This window comes from Bos indicus, chromosome 5, assembly GCF_029378745.1.
Source record: "Bos indicus isolate NIAB-ARS_2022 breed Sahiwal x Tharparkar chromosome 5, NIAB-ARS_B.indTharparkar_mat_pri_1.0, whole genome shotgun sequence".
Lineage (NCBI taxonomy): Eukaryota > Metazoa > Chordata > Mammalia > Artiodactyla > Bovidae > Bos > Bos indicus.
In genome coordinates, this window is record NC_091764.1 from 62,153,779 (window position 1) to 62,174,254 (window position 20,476).

Sequence of the window (20,476 nt, forward strand, 5' to 3'; positions counted from 1 at the left end):
TGAGATAGATAAGAAAAGAACAGTGGTGAATTTTGAAGGGAAAAACAAAGACTGTCAGCCTTGCTTGTGGATTAGTTGAAAGCCACACTGCTGATGAAGGTGATTTTCCTAGATTTATTTTGAATTGGTGAGTGGATAAGAGGTCAGAGTGACAGAGGTGGGCATGTGCTGAAGTAAGGATGACAGCCACAGTCTGTTCCCCTGGCTTTTAGTTTTTAATTTATTTCATCAATAAATAGACTTATTCTTTAGACTACACTCTGTAATGGCCACATAATTAATTAATTAATCAATTACTTAATGCCAGTCATGATACTTTCCTCTTTTTAGTTTTTAGTGTAGCCTATGTTTTCAGGTTTTATTTCCCTGATGTGCTTGTAAAAAAGAAAAAGAAAATGGATTGCAAGAATCACAGCCATTATATTGAGTATTTCAGCTTAGAATATTATATTCTCGAGGGTCTCCATTATTCTGGTCAAGATTTATTATAATGAGGAAGGATGATGAGTACTCTTGATTGAACTTTGGGGCTCAGTTTGGTCACTCTCTTCTGCCTCGATGTCCACATCTATAAAAAGAGAATAACAGGACATACTGTCACTAGTTGATGTCAGTATTAAATGAGATAACACAGTCAGTACAATTTAGAAATTATAAATAATTCATATAATACATAAGAAAATAATTCATTCCACAGTTATTGAGTGCACTGCACGAGACACCATGGAAATGTCTGGAACAGAACCCAGTCCTTAGGTTTGAGGGGCTCAACAATAGTGGGAGAGAAAGTATTTCAAGACATCCTTAGAATGCAATCCCCTAAATGTGATAACAGAGACTTATACAAAGGCCATTAAGGCTATTGACAAATTTATCACATCATATTGTAAATATTCATTCTTTCATAAAGTCACATAACATTTAACAAATATGATTGTTTGTGTGGGGTTTTGTTTGTTGAGGGAAGGAGATATGACCACAGTGTGCTGCTCAAGCACATGGACTCCAGAGAAAGCCTGCCTGAGTTCAAATCTTGGCTGTGATACTTACAAACTATGTGACCTCAGACAAGTTACTTAACCACACTGTATCTCATTTGCCTCTTTCGTAGAACGTGGATGATAATAGTATCTATCATGCAGGTTTTGTGAGGGTTAGACAAGTTAGCACAAGCAAAGCTCTTAGAACAGTGCTTGACATATCATTGTAATAGGCACAGTATAAGAGGGTGTTTTCATAACCATGGGCAGAGCCCTATGCTGGCCCCAAGGATATAACACCGAAAGAGAAGAGTGTAGTCCCTGCCTCTTAGTAACCTGATGCTTATTGGGTGGGTACTCCATTACCCACCAAACCATCTAGGCCAGGAACCTGGAAGTTACCTGAGACACACCCCTCTTCCTCAGTTCCACCACTGTATGCCCAGCCCTCACAATCACTGAGTCAGATCATGTACATTTTGCAAAGTTCCCATATCTGTCCCCTTCCTCTAATGCCCATAACTCCCACATTCATTCAGTAACTCATCTTCCCTCACCTGCATCAGTTTCTTTGGCTCTAGTGCCTCCTCGATGCTACTGGTTGTGTGCCAGTCTGAGCAACTTTCAAATCCCTATTGTGTTCTTCAGCACTTCCTGGAATAAAATTAAATTCCTTAACAAGACCCTTCCTAATATGCTCCTGGAACACCTCAATACTTGCCCAGAGGCAGTATTGCCTAGTGGTTTAAAGACACAGACTCAGGAGCCAGGCAATTAAAATGCAGTTTCACCATTTACAATCTCTATAATCTTGGTCAGATTAATGATTTAACATATACGAAAGTACTCTGGCACAGAGTAAGTATTATATAAATGTTGGCAGTGATTATTACTTCCCCAGTCTGAGTCTCTCTTTCCTAACTTCTCCATCCTGTTACAACCATATGGAACCACTGTTCATTCCCTACATGGCATCTTATCTGTCTATCTGATTGCTCTCATCATCCCATGTGATGGATCCCAGCATGAACCCCAGTGAGACCCTCCTTTGGTGTTCATGACTTCACCTTTGTTGTTCATGGTTCTGTCCTTAGGTGCACATGAGACCTGTGATTTTGTTACACTGTATAAGATTCTGTCTTAGACTAGAGACTCTCCTTGCTGGCTTAATGAAATGAGAAGCCATGTTGGAGAAGACCATGGTAATAAACCCGTGGGCAGCCTCCGGGACCTGAGGACAGGCTCAGGTCCTCAGTCATACAGCCATGAAGAAATGAAAGCTGCCAACAGCGTAAGTGAGCTTAGAAATGCATTATTCCACATTCAAGCCTCCAAATGAAAATTCAGCCCACCTTATATCTTGAGTTGAACCTTGTGTGACCTTGAACTGTGCATGCTTAGTCACTCAGTTGTGTCTAACTCTTTGCCACCCCATGGACTGTAGCCCACCAGGCTCCACTGTCCATGGGATTTCTCAGGCAAGACACTCGAGTGGGTTGCCATGTCCTCCTCCAGGGGAGCTTCCTAACCCAGGGATTGAACCTGCATCTCCTGTGTTTCCTGCACTGGCATGCAGATTCTTTACCCACAAAACCATCAAGGAAGCCCTGACCTTGAACAGAGAACCCAAATAATCCATGCTCAGACTCCTGATCCACAAAAACTGTGAGATAGTAAATGTTTATGCCACTGAGGTTGTGGTAATTTGTTACTTAAAGATAGAAAACTAATACACCCCCAACCCTGTTCTCCTGGTGAACTCCTACTCAAACCTCTATTAAAGTGTCACCTCTTTTGTGAAGCCTTCCGTGATGCTCCCAGGCACAAGTGGCCTCTCCCTTCTGATATGCCCACGGCACCTCTTGCTCCTTTTCGTAACAGAACAGTTGCACTGTGTTGTATTGTTACTGTCTCTAAGTCCTTAAGGATGGGAGCTATATTTTATTCATCTCTGAATTTTCAGTTTCTGAAATATGATGTCAATTTTGTAGGAGAGAGGAAGAAAGAGAATGAAAAAGCAGAAAAAAAGAGAGGATACCAAGGCAACTAAATGTTCAATAAATGTTTGTTGATAAGTGAATGAATAAACAGTACTTTGATTATTTTCTTCTCTGGTCTATTGAATTCTACAGAGGCACTTTCATTTCACTCTGATAGGCATCTCAAATATTGAGGCTATCATCATAATAAATGACTAAATTATCACTAACTTGGATTGCAAGCAAAAAAAAAAATGAAAATAGCATTAAGAAAATGACGCTTCACCAAGAGAAATATTTTCATTTACTTTTATTCTTAAAAAGAAAGCTTGGGCAGAATAAGGACCAAATAGTAGATGTAGAAGTGATGGGGGTAATTTTTTAGTATGCCAAACACTAGAAATGCATGTTGAAACAGACCAATTGATAGGGAACATGGATAAAACTCAACCAACTTGGAAAAGATCTCTTTTAACTTTATTCAACAGAGATAAACAATAGAACTAGCAGAGTCTCAATTTCTCAAATTTTTATGAAAGAAATTCAATGTGTTTATTTGAAGGAAAAGAAAACAATTAAATTATCACTTCTTCCTTCTGTATGATCCTGGTCGCTCTGGAGTGCATGGTTACTTATTGCGCAGACTTATTGCTTATTGCGTGTTATGTTATAGTTTAGAGGAAACAGAAGCAGAAGAGGCCCACTCTAAGTAGTATATTGAATATTATTTGAGTAATATATGTGTGTGTGTGTGTACATATAAAACCTGACTGAAGCATACTGTAACCACAGGTAAATTCTGGATTTTTCCTGGAGAATCCCAGGGATGGGGGAGCCTGGTGGGCTTCTGTCTATGGGGTCACACAGAGTCAGACACGACTGAAGTGACTTAGCAGCAGAAGCAGCTTTCTGCAGATCAGGGCCACCACAGGAAGAAAAATGATGAGCAATCCAGCTGCTGGGATGGAATGATGGATGGGTACACAGACGGGCACCTGCTGCTAACATTCAGTGACAGTGGCTACCCTACAGTGTTATGATACTTGCTGAGAAGAATAAGCATTAACTTCTTACAATAGTGGCTATTTCATGCTATGTGTGTGTCCAGGAGATTTGCAGTTTACTCACTGTGTTGTTTAAGGAGATATTCCACATGTCAAACATGTTATACGAGTGCCAGGCACTTAGTAGGGATATAGTAATACTGCTAAGTCACTTCAGTCGTGTCTGACTCTTAGCACCCCACAGACTGCAGCCTACCAGGCTCCTTAGTCCATGGGATTTTCCAGGCAAGAATACTGGAGTGGGATGCCATTGCCTTCTCCAACAGTAATATTAGCTGAACATAAATCTGAATTGCTGCTCTAAAACTGTTCCCTGCCTTTGGGAAATGAATGCCTGTGATGGAATTGGCATTACCAATAGCTTAGGTCCAAGGAGCAGTGGCTGCGTGGGTGCAGGAGGGCCTAGAGGAGCTATTCCATATTCAAAGTCAGGAGGGGCGGTGGTGAGGAGATACCCCTCATCCAAGGTAATCTCTTACCCAAGTAAGATGGTAGCTGTTGCAAGGGGGCATCAGAGGGCAGACACACTGAAAACATAATCACAGAAAACTAACCAACCTAATCACTAGGACCATAGCCTTGTCTAACTCAATGAAACTAAGCCAAAAAATAAATAAATAAATACATAATAAAAAAAGAAACTAAGCCATGCCCGTGGGGCCACCCAAGATGGGCGGGTCATGGTGGAGAGGTCTGACAGAATGCAGTCCACTGGAGAAGGGAATGGCAAACCACTTCAGTATTCTTGCCTTGAGAACCCCATCAACAGTATGAAAAGGCAAAATGATAGGATACTGAAGGAGGAACTCCACAAGTCAGTAGGGGCCCAATATGCTACTGGACATCAGTGGAGAAATAACTCCAGAAAGAATGAAGGGATGGAGCCAAAGCAAAAACAATACCCAATTGTGGATGTGACTGGTGATAGAAGCAAGGTCCGATGCTGTAAACAGCAATATTGCACAGGAACCTGGAATGTCAGGTCCATGAATCAAGGCAAATTGGAAGTGGTCAAACAAGAGATGGTAAGAGTGAATGTCGACATTCTAGGAATCAGCGAACTAAAATGGACTGGAATGGGTGAATTTAACTCAGATGACCATTATATCTACTACTGCGGGCAGGAATCCTTCAGAAGAAATGGAATAGCCATCACAGTCAACAAAAGAGTCCGAAATGCAGCACTTGGATGCAGTCTCAAAAAGGACAGAATGATCTCTGTTCGTTTCCAAGGCAAACCATTCAATATCACAGTAATCCAAGTCTATGCCCCAACCAGTAATGCTGAAGAAGCTGAAGTTGAACAGTTCTATGAAGACCTACAAGACCTTTTAGAACTAACACTCAAAAAAGATGTCCTTTTCATTATAGGGGACTGGAATGCAAAAGTAGGAAGTCAAGAAACACCTGGAGTAACAGGCAAATTTAGCCTTGGAATATGGAATGAAGCAGGGCAAAGACTAATAGAGTTTTGCCAAGAAAATGCACTGGTTATAGCAAACACCCTCTTCCAACAACACAAGAGAAGACTCTATACATGGACATCACCAGATGGTCAACACCGAAATCAGATTGATTATATTCTTTGCAGCTAAAGACGGAGAAGCTCTATACAGTCAGCAAAAACAAGACCAGAAGCTGACTGTGGCTCAGATCATGAATTCCTTATTGCCAAATTCAGACTGAAATTGAAGAAAGTAGGGAAAACCACTAGACCATTCAGGTATGACCTAAATCAAATCCCTTATGATTATACAGTGGAAGTGAGAAATAGATTTAAGGGCCTAGATCTGATAGACAGAGTGCCTGATGAACTATGGTTGGAGGTTCGTGACATTGTACAGGAGACAGGGATCAAGACCATCCCCATGGAAAAGAAATGCAAAAAAGAAAAATGGCTATCTGGGGAGGCCTTACAGATAGCTGTGAAAAGAAGAGAAGTGAAAAGCAAAGGAGGAAAGGAAAGATATAAGCATCTGAATACAGAGTTCCAAAGAATAGCAAGAGATAAGAAAGCCTTCCTCAGCGATCAATGCAAAGAAATAGAGGAAAACAACAGAATGGGAAAGACTAGAGATCTTTTCAAGAAAATTAGAGATACCAAGGGAACATTTCATGCAAAGATGGGCTCGATAAAGGACAGAAATGGTATGGACCTAACAGAAGCAGAAGATATTAAGAAGAGGTGGCAAGAATACACAGAAGAACTGTACAAAAAAGATCTTCATGTCCCAGATAATCACGATGGTGTGATCACTGACCTAGTGCCAGACATCCTGGAATGTGAAGTCAAGTCGGCCTTAGGAAGCATCACTACGAACAAAGCTAGTGGAGGTGATGGAACTCCAGTTGAGCTATTTCAAATCCTGAAAGATGATGCTGTGAAAGTGCTGCACTCAATATGCCAGCAAATTTGAAAAACTCAGCAGTTGCCACAGGACTGGAAAAGGTCAGTTTTCATTCCAATCCCAAAGAAAGGCAACGCCAAAGAATGTTCAAACTACAGCACAATCGCACTCATCTCACATGCTAGTAATGCTCAAAATTCTCCAAGCCAGGCTTCAGCAATACATGAACCATGAACTTCCAGACGTTCAAGCTGGTTTTAGAAAAGGCAGAGGAACCAGAGATCAAATTGCCAACATACGCTGGATCATCAAAAAAGCAAGAGAGCTCCAAAAAAACATCTATTTCTGCTTTAGTGACTATGCCAAAGCCTTTGACTGTGTGGATCACAATAAACTGTGGAAATTTCTGAAAGAGATGGGAATACCAGACCACCTGACCTGCCTCTTGAGAAACCTATATGCAGGTCAGGAAGCAACAGTTAGAACTGGACATGGAAAAACAGACTGGTTCCAAACAGGAAAAGTAGTACATCAAGGCTGTATATTGTCACCCTGCTTATTTAACTTATATGCAGAGTACATCATGAGAAACGCTGAGCTGGAAGAAGCACAAGCTGGAATCAAGATTGCCTGGAGAAATATCAATAACCTCAGATATGCAGATGACATCACCCTTATGGCAGAAAGTGAAGAGGAACTCAGAAGCCTCTTGATGAAAGTGAAAGTGGAGAGTGAAAAAGTTGGCTTAAAGCTCAACATTCAGAAAACGAAGATTATGGCATCTGGTCCCATCATTTCATGGGAAATAGATGGGGAAACAGTGGAAACAGTGTCAGACGTTAATTTAGGGGGCTCCAAAATCACTGCAGATTGTGACTTCAGCCATGAAATTAAAAGATGCTTACTACTTGGAAGAAAAGTTATGACCAACCTAGATAGCATATTGAAAGCAGAGACATTACTTTGCCAACAAAGGTCCATCTAGTCAAGGCTATGGTTTTTCCTGTGGTCATGTATGGATGTGAGAGTTGGACTTTGAAGAAAGCTGAGTGCGAAGAATTGATGCTTTTGAATTGTGGTGTTGGAGAAGACCCTTGAGAGTCCCTTGGACTGCAAGGAGATCCAACCAGTCCATTCTGAAGGAGATCAGCCCTGGGATTTCTTTGGAGGGAATGATGCTAAAGCTGAAACTCTAGTTCTTTGGCCACCTCATATGAAGGGTTGACTCACTGGAAAAGACTTTGATGCTGGGAGGGATGGGGGGCAGAAGGAGAAGGGGACGACAGAGGATGAGATGGCTGGATGGCATCACTGACTCGATGGACGTGAGTCTGAGTGAACTCTGGGAGTTGGTAATGGACAGGGAGGCCTGGCATGCTGAGATTCATGGGGTGGCAAAGAGTCACACATGACTGAGTGACTTAACTGAACTGAACAAGGTCAATGTGAGTGGTATTCTGGCCCTGTTTCTTCTAAACTTAGACTTGCACAATTTCCAAAAGAAAAAACAAAAGCAACACTGGGTTTAACCATGATCCTTTGTGTTCACTAAGGGAGGAAAAAAAGCCAGTGAGCTGGTGGGGAAAATAGAAAACTCAGTTAGTTTGTTTATTGGTGCAGCCAATGGATGGTGTTGCTCTAAGCTTTCTTTTTAAAGCCTGGGAGCCTCTCATCTTGGGCCACCTTCAGTTAGCTCCATAAGGATAAAGACTGTCTTAGCTTCCTATTCTTGCTTCAAAAAGTACCACAAACTTATTGGCTTGTAGCAACGTATATTTATTCTAAATACTGAAAAATCAGTCTTCCTATGCCAAAGTTAAGTTGTCTACAGGGTTGCTTCCTTCTGGAAGGTCTGAGAGCACCGGTTTCCTTGCTTTTTTTAAGCTTCTGATGGCAACTTGCATTTCTTGGGTTCTGGACCCTTCTTCCATCTTCAACACATCTGCCTTCATCACACTGCCTCCTGCTCTGATGGGACTCTTATGATTCCACTAGGCCCATCCAGATAATCCAAGATAATCCCCCCACCTCAAGATGCTTAATTTAATCACACATCACAATCCCTTTTGCCCTATCAGGTGGTATATTCTCTGGTTCTGGACATCTCAGAGGACTGCAGTCCAGCCCACCACAAAGATTCAGCCACAAATCTAACTGATAGAATATTGAAACTTGAAGAAGGCAGTGCAAACTTAGGATCAACACCAAATGGAGCCTGCCGTACAGAGAGAGGTAAGTCAGAAAGAGAAAAACAAATATTGTAATTAACGCATATATGCAAAATCTAGAAAAACAGCACAGATGAACCTACTCGCAGGGCAGGATTAGAGATGCAGATGTAGAGAACAGATGTGTGGATATGGGGCAAGGGTGGGTGGGATGAACTGGGAGATTGGGACTGACATGTATATACTACCATGTGTAAAATAGCTAGCTAGTGGGAAGGAAATGTATAGCACAGGGAGCTCAGCTTGGTGCCCTGTGGAGGGAGGGGATACAAGTATACATACAGCTGATTCACTTTGGTGTACAGCAGAAACTAACACAACTTTGTAAAACAACTATACGCCAATTAAAAAATCAACATACAGATCTTGGACTAACAAATGTGCTTTTATGTATAACAAGGCATGCTTGCTTTGAGTCTTTGAGCCAGCAGTTTCTCAACCTGTTTTCCTTCCAGAGGACGAGGCAGCACACGTGAACTTCTCACCAACAAAGACTGCTCACTCCCCAACACTGCAGAACTCCATGGCTGAGAGCCACTGTTAGTCCTGGAGACATCCATGGGGATGAGGAAGCTCCTGACTTTGGCTGTAAGGATTCTCTCCTAGACCCCTCTGTGATCCCCTGGTGACCAAGTACGTAAATTTATTTCCAATTGTGCTTAACAACCTCAGAGGGAATTTACTCACTTTTATCAGCATAAAAATGTCCTTACATCATGCTTTCTACTGACTGGCTACATTTTCTTCCTCAAGTCCAGCCAATGCAAAACAAAATCAGCTCCTGGGTTTTTACATCCTGTGGCTGGTACTCATCAGGCCAATTGCTGCCAGTGGGTGGGTGAAAATTGGGAGCTAGCAGAGTGTGGGCCGGGCTGAGCCTGATTCATTCCTCCTGGTTTATTTGGCTCCTGATGTCATCAAAGACCAGTGTTCTATTATATTTCCTATATTAGACAGGGAAGAGCTGCCAGCTGGGAACAGCTTGCCCTCTGCCCCTGCAATAAAGCCAGACAAAGTCTGACTTGCCAGTCTTGGGCCCCGTCAGAATATCCATGGCAGAGATTTTCTCTACTTAATTAGAATCTGTCTTAGTGGGCCCACACCAGGCCCCGAGAGCCCAGAGATGCTCCTACACAGCAGTTTTCTTTCTTCCCCTCTTCCTCTGGTTTGGCACTGTCTTGTCAACAGGTGTGATCAACAGTAAGGAAACATGCGGTGCCAGTGCTCCTATTCTGGTCCAGGATGAGAACCCACCCCTGAAGGGATGGCGCTCGCAGCATTAGGCAGGCTGCCACAGAATCGTCCTTCCTTGGCTCTGGTGCCCATGGTGAGCGTCTAGGCAACTTTTGATTGGGCACCATGCCCTTCAAACAGATGGGCATGAATGTAGGCAGGCAAGAGACCATTTATTTATATCAACTGTATTTGCTGAGGGCAGGGTTCCCAGCTGGGAACATCAAAACAGTTCTTTGTCCTGGCCGTCGGCGGCTCGAATGGAGGTGAAGCAGCCTTGCAAATTCAGCTGGATTAATTTTGAAAAATAAGAACAATGTTTCTATGGACACCAGGGGACATTTTTGGCTCCCTTCAATGGTTCAGAGCACAGAGCAGGCTGGGCCCAAGTCATTTTAATAAAATCTCCCATCCCTGTTTGGATTTGGTGGGAGAGAGCCAAGTAAGCTTTCCAAATCAGGCCAAATTTAGGTGAACAGAGTCCACCTCACACCGAAGCCAGCTTTGTGAATCCTTTTATACACAATGGCATGCCTCCCAGAGAAAATTAAGCTGAAGTCACCCAGGCTCAGGTGCAAGAAAGGCATTCAAGTTGACCTTACCACTGCACTGCTTTTTCAAGCATCCAATGACCTTCTTGTTGCCCCTCCTGTAAGTGATGAATGAGATCAAGTGTAAGCTAAAAGTGCAAGGGTACACATTAGGTCCAACTTCCGTGACAGCTTCAGTTGGCTTTAAGGGTAAAAAGACAAATTTTAAGAACATTATCACCTACATTTAGACAATTTAGCAATTGAAGAGGTCTCTGAAGAATACAGCCTTATTATTAGTATTAGTATTAACTACTAAAACATACTGCTTGCTCACAATGCATCTGGCATGGTCTTATGTACTTTACACGTATTATTTTGATTCATTTTCACAATAACACCATGGAGGTGGGTACTATCATTAGTATCATCACAGATAAGCAAACTGATATTTATAGAGACGGACCCAAAGCGCACAGCTAATAACAGATAACCAGGGTATAAAGCCAGGACTGCCTAACAAAAGAACTCACAGCTACTGACTCCTGCTTCTTCTAGAAACACTGAAGGCTGCCATTCTGTTTAGTAATTGGTTTGCTAACTTGGGGAAGTTTCTTATAATAGTGATTTAGGTCACTGTTTCTCAAACTTTAATATGTCTACAAATCATTTGGGAGATTTTGCTGATATGCAGTTTCTGATTTAGCAGACAAGGCTCAGTAGAATCAACCTGATTGGTAAATTTCTGCAATTCTACTAAGTCCATGAGACTGGCACCCAGCTGCACCAAGAGTGGCAAAGTTTCAGGGTAGAGAACTACTGAGTCACATAAAAATGACTGGGAAGCTTTTAATAATATTAATGCCCACATTGTACCCCCAGAGATTCTGATTTAATTGCTTAACAACCACTGGGCTAGCGATTCTCTTACTTACCAACTCTTGTCATCGATTTGAGATGGGAATACCAAACTCTACAAGATGCCCTTGGTTGCAGTTCTTACAGATGGAAATTAAGACCATGGAAGAAGATGAGTAGTTGGAGGGCCCTCTCAGTTCCTCGTCAGTTTCTTTTCCTGATGCTGATTTTTTTACAATAATCCTGGAAGCAGGTGATAAGAGGGACCTGTTACTCACAATGGATTTGAAATCGAACAGCTGGGAGCGAGAGCAGACTAAGATCAGCAGCGCTGCTGGGATCATTTAAAAGCAGAGTGTGACAAAATGTGCATTGATGGAGGTGACAAAAAATTATAATCAGAAACATCACTTTTCTGTGGCAAAGGTTTTGTTGATTGTTATTTTTTGATTGAGAGGATCTGAATAGGGAAACCCAGAACCATTCAAATCTCTACTATTTCAAACCTTTAATTAATTACATATAACAAGCTATAGTATGAATCAAGTGCTCAATGATTCCATTTATTAGAGAGGACCAGTAGATTCCATGTTAGCAAGTATATGGCTGTTGCTCCTTCCAGGGTTTCCTGCTAAGTGTGATCAAACCAAAAGGATTATAGATTATTAAATTCAAATCAATATTTTTGCTGCAAAAGCAAAGCATTCAGTGAGAGGGGGAGGAAAAAGTATCCTCTTTTCAGAAGATCTCAGTCTCATGCATTATTGATGCAAAGATGATCAGATAAAAACTGGAACTTGGCAAGCTGTCAAATAAAAACTGCAGAGTGAATCAAAAATTTATAAAATAGTATTGAGTTATTACAATTCTATTATAGACACCAGTAATCATTTTTACTAAAACAAACCTCTTATATGATTGTACAGCTGGAATGTTAGGGTACAAGGACTTAGGACTCAACCTCATTTGGTGAGGAGTGGGGAGGAGAATAGCACAAAATTAAAAATTAAATGTGAAGAGCAAATGATTTAGTCACAGTTCAGTAACAGATTGAGTAAAAATAATGGTTTAAAAAAATAATGCCAATGTTTTCCTTCTTGGGCTACATTCTGCTGACTTCCTTGAAAAATTACTGGCATTAGACTCAGAGCAGGATGAATTGCTTTACGAAATCTGTAAACTTAATTTGTGCATGTGCCAAACACATGCACAGCACAAGACATTGGGGAGGAAAAATGACTTAGTGAGGTATTTTGTCAGTTATGGATTTTCTTTTATAGAAAAAAATCCCAGTTCTATAGTTTTATTAGTTTTCTCATCTTATGTAGCAGCGTTCTCTCTCCCTTTTTGGGACTGAAGCTCTGAATTCAGTCAGAAATATATTTAAGAATGGAGAGATGGCTGTCACCATTCCTAAATATTCAGAAGATAATAGCCAACCAAAGTTAGAGCATCTTGACGTAAAACATCCCTTCAGCTCCCAAACTGATTTGCCTATCCAGGATCAAGTAAATAGCTGTAATTATAAAATCACACATATTAATACAGAGTCAGGAAATGACACCAAGAACAGGGATGCTCGCTTCTTGCCCTTGGCTTTTCCTCAGTGCCTGAGCAAAGAAAAAGACAGTCTCTTGGACCTAAAAATGACTCCAAAGCAAGGTAGGTGTAGATGCAGCCAGAATCGTCAGTGCTGGGTTTTCCCACTTTAGGGCTGAATCTGAAACTTAACATTATTATACTGATTTCCATATGAAACAACTTTGTCTTTAAGAAACAGAATGGACTCCATGTAATGGAATTTGATCAAAAGTCTGAGAAGGGGGACATGTCTTACTTAACAAGACCCAGAGCCAAACTACCCATGCCATAATCGGGGGTCGCCAACCTCCAAGATATAATACCTAATGATCTGAGGTGGCGCTGACGCAATAAAAATAGAAACATAGTGCACAGCAAAGGTAGTGCCCTTGAATCATCCCCAAACCCTCCCCCTTACCCCTGGTGCCTGGAAAAATTGTCTTCCATGAAACCAGTCCGTGGTGCCAAAAAGGTTGAGGACCAATGCCATAAGCCATTTAAATTCCACTGGGGATGGAAGAGTGTGGTCAACTTTAATAGGACACTTTGATAGGCAAAACCTTCATATGAATTACATATGTGCCAACTAGCCTTAATATTACACACTGAACACCTCACCCAAAGTGCTGATGCCAAGAAAACCTATGAGATTCATCAATCCCTATGCATGAAAGAGCACAAAAAATTCAGATTCTCTATCATGACTTATGAGTTTGTTGAATCATTATTTTTGACTTGATGTTTCATTCATGTCACTGCAGCTGTTTTCAAGAGCATAAGAAAAAAGCAAATGCCAGGGAAATTTTTATTGCTCACCTAGAACCAACTTTAAAAGGCTCCCATGACCCTTGCATTTGTCTTGGATAACTGGTTACATGCTCTGTGGTGCTCAGCTTCCCTAGATTAGGGCTTAATTATGCAGTGGTGGCCTTCTCAGTCACTAGACTAGGAAGCTCAGCATCAACTGGATGGGGGCTAGAGACACCTGGAGTGAGAACAAAGGTATGTTTGAAATAAGCCTGTGATACACTGTGTGTGTGTGTCCCCTGCCTCATGGAAGTCCAGGGAGGAAAACAGAGACCACACTAATTACTTTGTACAGCAGGGATCTAGTGCATGCAGCTGGTTACATGAGTGTAGAGGAGGGCACAGGCCTGTTGGACAAAGTACCAAAAAATCTCTAGAATCAACTCTAAAGGAAATCAACCCTGAATATTCATTATAAGGACTGATGCTGAAGCTGAAGCTCCAGTACTTTGACCAAAGAGCCAACTCATTAGAAAAGACCCAAATGCTGGGAAAGATTGAAGGCAGGAGGACACGATGGCTGGATGATATTTCTGACTCGATGGACATGAGTTTGAGCAAGCTCTGGGAGATGGCGACAGACAGGGAAGCCTGCATACTGAATCCATGGGATCGCAAAGAGACAGACACGACTGAGAGACGGAACAACAAAGAGTGAAATGCTTTTAAACTGTACTCTGGAGCTTGGTCGGCTTAACCAAACACCCTGGTTCAAATTGCATTTCAGGCATTTGGATTGCCTGACTTGCTTCTGTTGGGAGGTATAAAAATCTCTCCTCATTTCCTATCGTCAATTGCAACATGGAATGGCTGCAAATTGTTCAAGCAATTACTGTGTCTCACCAATTGGGTGCCTTTGGCCATAAGGGGCCTTTTGGGTTTGCAATAGTTCTGCTGTCATTTCTCTCCTTTGGCTGATCCTGGTACAAATTGCTGACGGCTCTGAGAGCTGTCCTCTCACACACTTGCCCGCTGGAAGGGCAGTCACACTTCTGCAAAAATACTGTTTGCTTTTCGATGTGCTGTGATGGTGGGAGTGGAAGGCTGGTAGAGAGAAGGGCAGGGACCAAGGAGATGGCTCACCCCCAATGCTAATCAAGCCCCCACTGATGAGTCCTGTTGCCTCTGCCTCCTAATTATCTCTCAAGTTCACCCCCTTCTCTATTCCCATGAATGTTCCCACTATGTTCCTTCAGGCTATTTCATTCTTCAGCTTAAACATCACAACAACCTTCTCACTGGTTCCTCTGCCTTTGACCCCAGCTTCTTCCTATTAATTCTCATGGCAGTAGTTCTCAGCCAGGGTTGTACCTCCCTCGGTAGCATTTGGAAATGTGTGGGAGTGTTTGGAGCTTGTCATGATTGGGTTGGGGGGACATGCTAGCATTAAGGGGGCAGGAACCAAGGACACTGAAATACCCAACACATTCATTTCCGTTTGCTCTGGTAATGAAATACCACAAACTTAGCAGCTTAAAATGACACTCATTTATTATCTCAGAGTTCTGTAGGGCAGAAGTCTGGCAAAGGTCTAAATGGCTAAAGCTGAGATTTCAGGAGGGTCTTGACATCCTGGGGGAAGAATCGCTGTCCAAGCATAGACAGATTGTTGGTAGAATTCAGTTCCATGGGATTGTAGGACCAAGGCTCCGGTTTCCTTGCTGGCTATTGGCAGGGATTGTTCTCAGCTTCTAGGTGGTCTCCCATGTCACTTGGCTCATGACCCCTTTCACCTTCAAAGCAAGTAATGACAGGTTGAATTTTTCTTACAGCTGTGTCTCCTGCCTTTTCTTCTACCTTGTTTTTCTCTGACTTCTGCTTTCCTCTTCTATTTGAAGGCTCAGGGTGATTAAAGCAAGTCTATGACGGCTCAGGGGGCTTTCCAGGTGGCGCTAGCAGTAAAGAACCCACCTGCCTATGCAGGTAGACATAAGAGACGTGAGTTTGGTTTGATCCCTGGGTCAGGAAGATTCCCTGGAGGAGGGCTTGGCAACCCATTCCAGTCTTCTTGCCTGGAAAATCCCATGGACCACAGACCCTGGAGGGCTACAGTCCATGGGGTCGCAGAGTCAGACATAACTGAGCACACAGCATGCACATACCCCCAATCTAAGTCATCCAGGACAACCTCCCCATTTTAAAGTTCTGTCTTGCAAAACCCCCTCTGCCATGTAAAATGACATACTCCCAGTTTCTAAGAATTTGAACATGGACATCTTTGGGGAGGCATTAATCTGCCAACCACACCTGGAATGAGCTGCACAACAGAGAATTGTTCCACCCAAAATGCCAATAGCAGCCTCGTTGAGAAATATGGAGAGAGCCATTGATCTACAATGCAAATCTGATTGTATCTCTTTCCTGCCTGAGAATCCTTCAGGGAATCTTTATTGCCTTCAAGATGAAATCCAAGGCAGAGTCTAGAAAGAGCTTTATGACTCATTGTCTCTTTAAGCCCCTAGCTTACATGTTATTACTATTCTGTCTTTGCCTCTTGGCTTCAGCCACAGCAAATGATTTTCTGACCATCCTGTGTGTTTTCTTACCTTGAATTCCTTATGAAGGCTTTTTCCTCCACCTGGAGCACTCCCCCAAACTCTCATCCACTTCCCTGAACTAGTTAATTAACTCCAACTCAATTTTCAAGAGAAGGAGAAATATCATATGATATCCCTTATATAAAGAACCTATAAAGAAATGATACAAATAAACTTATTTATAAAAACAGACTCACAGACTTAGAGAATGAACTTATGGTTACCAGGGGTAAGGGTTGGGGAAGGGATAGTTAGGGAGTTGGGATGTGTTAGGATAGTTGGGAGGGATATGTAAACACAGCAATATCTAAAATGGATAATCAGTAAGAACCTACTGTATAGCACAGGGAACTCTGCTCAAAGTTATGTGGCAGCCTGGTCAGGAGGAGAATCTGGGAGAGAATGGCTATAGGTATACGTCTGGCTGAGTCACTCTGTTGAGCACTTGAAACTATCACAGCATTGTTAATTGGCTATACCCCAATACAAAATAAAAAGGTTTTTTTTTAAGTTGATCCCTTCCTTAAACGTGAGGAAAGAGACTCATCAATATAAAGTGACCAAGGTCACACAGTTTATGTAGAAAATTCAGAACTAGAAGCCAGATCCATCCCTTTTGCTTTAACCATATCAACTATGAACTAGGAAGACGGCAGAACTTGGGAACTAGGGGAGACTGGCTTGGCACTTTAGCCCCAATTTCCTCAAATCATCATCTCACACCTCCCTGTCCACATGCAGGGACCTTAAAGCAGTGAAAAATCTCTAAACAAATAGGGAACTTCTCTATTCATGAGTCAAATATATCTAAGGTATGTGATGAAAAGAAATATGTGAATTTAACTTCCAAAAAGATGAGAGGTGATGAATAATGGCAATTACCTTAAGAATAAATATTGATTATTTGAGTGATCAGGATACCTAAGTGGTATAAAATCTAGCCTTGAAGTAGAATATCTGTCACCATAATGCACCAATCAGGACGCTTGGTTAATTGTACCCAACCCCCAAGCCTTCATCTCTTGGTATCCATGTCCTTGTGTGTTCCCCTCCCATACTAAATCACTGCTGACCCTTATCAACCACAGAATATGGAAGAAGTGGCAATGAGTGACATAAAAGGCTAAGTTATAGCAGACATTTGCATCCTCCACCATGGTCCCCTTGACTGCTTATTCTAGGGGAAGCCATTCACCATAGTATAAGAGCACAGGCAGCACTGCGGAGTGGTCTGTGGGAAGAGGACTTGGAATCTCCTCCCAACAGCCAGTACCAATGTACTGCCATGTGACTGAGACACTTAGGAAAAGCACTTTCAGCCCCAGTCAAGCCTTTGGGTGACTTCAGCTTCAACCAACAATGGATGGACCAACCAACCCCAAGTCAAGACCACCCAGACAAGCTGCTCCTGAATTCCTGACTCATAGAAACTGTAAGAAATAATAAGAGTATATTGTTACCTTAAGCCACTATATTTTATAATAATTTATTTTACAGCAATAGACAACAATACAGGTTGCAAGTGACAGACCCCAATTTGAACTGACTTTTAACGTACATAACTATGGGATAAGTCTGGGGTTGCTTGGCTTCTGGGAAAAAGGAACAAGGAACCCAAAAGGAGCCGGAACTCTTCTTTTATCTCCCATCTCTCTTTCTCTTTGCAGTTGTTTCATTCTGTCAGATAAGCTTCCTCCACATGAGGGAAAACACCAATATGACCAAGCCTTATATCTCAATATCTACCATCCCATGTTCTAAAAGCCTGGAAAGTGCTCTGATTGTCCCAACACAGATCACATGTCCATTCTAGACCAATCCGTGGAGGCCAAGTTGGTGGGATCCATTGGATACATCCAAACCTCATAATTAGGGTGAGGAAAACATTTCTTAGGAGTGGAGTAAGGTGGGCAGTTTCACTGTTAGTAAAACAGGAGGCCCACTGCCCACCGTGTGTGTGTATAGCCGCATGAGGCACACATATGCATGCTCCAGGTTGCCCTGTGCAAGGCTGCTTGGTGGCACTTTACATCATTACTTCCATGTGTCATTTCATCACCTGGCCCCAAGAACAAACTTCTCACTGGTCAGAAGATCACAGAGAAGTAAATACTGATTTTCAAAGAAGGAGAGGAAAAAGAAAAGAAGAATTAACCCAAAGAAGCTCAGTTTTAGAAAATCCTTTTTAAAACACTTTCCTTAAAAAAAAAAAAAAAAAAAAAAGCTTTCCTTAGAATGTAGGACCTGGAAAATGAAAGAAATGATAATACCTAACAATAACAGACACCATCTATCAAGCATATGTCAGACACATGAGGTTCCTAGATATCACAGAATTTATCCCATCTTGCACGGCAGAGTCCAATTCTTAGTCACTATGCTAAATACCAGAGAAAGGAGGGATCATACAAGCCCAAGACTTATCCAAGCTCCTTTTTAGCACCCGAGTTAAAGAGTGGTGGAGCAAGCTGAACACAGCTCCTGATTCATTCTCCTGTAGACTCTGTATCCAGCAAGACCTCACCTCAGCACTCCTCCAAGCTCCACCTGGCAGAACTGAACTCCAGCCCACACCTGCTGTTCTTGTCTATACAACAAACCAGACCCAAGACAAAGGTTTTCAGAATTTTGTTATAGCAAATATCTGCTTAATAAGCTCTGCTAAACAAGTTCCATCTTTGGGTGGCTCTCAGAGGCAACTACATAAAAAGAAAACCCATGTGACTCATTCTGACTGAGGGTAAACCATGTGGAACCAAAGATTGTGAGTATTCATCAAGGCAGGCCTGCCATCATCAGTGACAAGTGAGGCCACCATGAGGGAGTTGAGGACCATGCCTGTGGTATATCAACCATAAACTGTGTCTTTGAGAAGATATATCTTCATCTCATGATTCGTTTATCTGAAAAAAGGAGCATAAATCTCAGAATTATTGTGAAGACCAGCTGAGGTAACATTTGTAGAAACATTCAGCATCAGTTCAGGTCAGTTCAGCTGCTCAGTAGTGTCCGACTCTTTGCGACCCCATGAATCTCAGCACGCCAGGCCTCCCTGTCCATCACCAACTCCCAGAGTTCACACAGACTCATGTCCATTGAGTCAGTGACGCCATCCAGCCATCTCATTCTCTGTCGTCCCCTTCTCCCGCCCCCAATCCCTCCCAGCATCAGAGTCTTTTCCAGTGAGTCAACTCTTCGCATGAGGTGGCCAAAGTACTGGAGTTTCAGCTTCAGCATCATTCCCTCCAAAGAAATCCCAGGGCTGATCTCCTTCAGAATGGACTGGTTGGATCTCCTTGCAGTCCAAGGGACTCTCATAGTTGATAAATATTGCTGGAATTTGTCTTTTATCAGTAGAAATTGTTTTTGTTCTATGTTTCACTGCATGAAGCTTTTCTCCTCAAGGAGACTATAAGTTCCTTATGGCAGAGACATTCTCTTATTCCTATTCTGTCTTCTATTTACCAGGTCTCCCAATTAGCTCAGTGATAAAGAATCTGCCTGCCAATACAGCAGACAGGAGATGTGGGTTTGATGCTTGGGTCAGAAGAATCCTCTGGAGGAGGGCATGGAACCCACTCCAGTGTTCTTGCCTGAATAATCCCATAGACAGAGGAGCCTGGTGGGCTACAGTCCATGGGGTCACAAAGAGTTGGACACAACTGAGTGACTGAGCACGCACTCTACACATCACCTATGAGCAGGTAGTGCTTGATGTGCTAACACAGTGGGTTATGCTGGGCTCCGTGGGGAGCACATTAAACCAGCAGGCAGCATGCTTTCAAGATTGCAAAATGCCTTCATCTCAACCAGGTAACAATAATACGGATGAACATTTCAAAGACTGGACAGGTATTCAAGCTAACAGGTTCAGTGACAAGCCTATGGATACAAATAAATATTTTAATCCTACAAGTCAAAAATAGTGTCGGCAGACACAGGAGATCAGTTAACAGGACCTACTTTTCCACTACTTGATCTAGGCAACCCTGCCCTTTCTATGACCCCTTTGACAAAAAAATAAATCCAAGCCAGCCGCGTTTCAAACCATGTTTCATCCTATTATCTTACTCAACTTCACAGCTAATTGGACCAAAACTAGCATTTTAAGATAAAACTAGGCACAGAATGAAGAACTGGGCCAACCAGACTCTTTCCCTCAGGAATCTGTTTTAGTCCATTTGATCTGTTATAACAAAATACCATAGCCTGGACGACTTCGAAACATTTACTCCTCACAATTCAGGAGCCTGGGAAGTCTAAGGCCAAGGTTCTGGCAGATATTGGCAGCCATCTTCTCACTCTCACCCCACATGGGAGAAGGAAGGATT

At 42.3% G+C, this 20,476-nt stretch overlaps 1 long non-coding RNA gene across 1 annotated transcript in view; it reads right to left on the reverse strand.

Annotated features, from left to right (window-relative positions):
- Positions 1–353: 353 nt before the first annotated feature.
- The window catches only part of LOC139183002 (uncharacterized), a 435,115-nt gene continuing 414,992 nt past the window's right edge, over positions 354–20,476 (reverse strand). Inside the window, exon 5 of the long non-coding RNA XR_011566485.1 lies at positions 354–568. This is a non-coding gene — a long non-coding RNA (uncharacterized lncRNA). The remainder of the gene's footprint in view (positions 569–20,476) is intronic.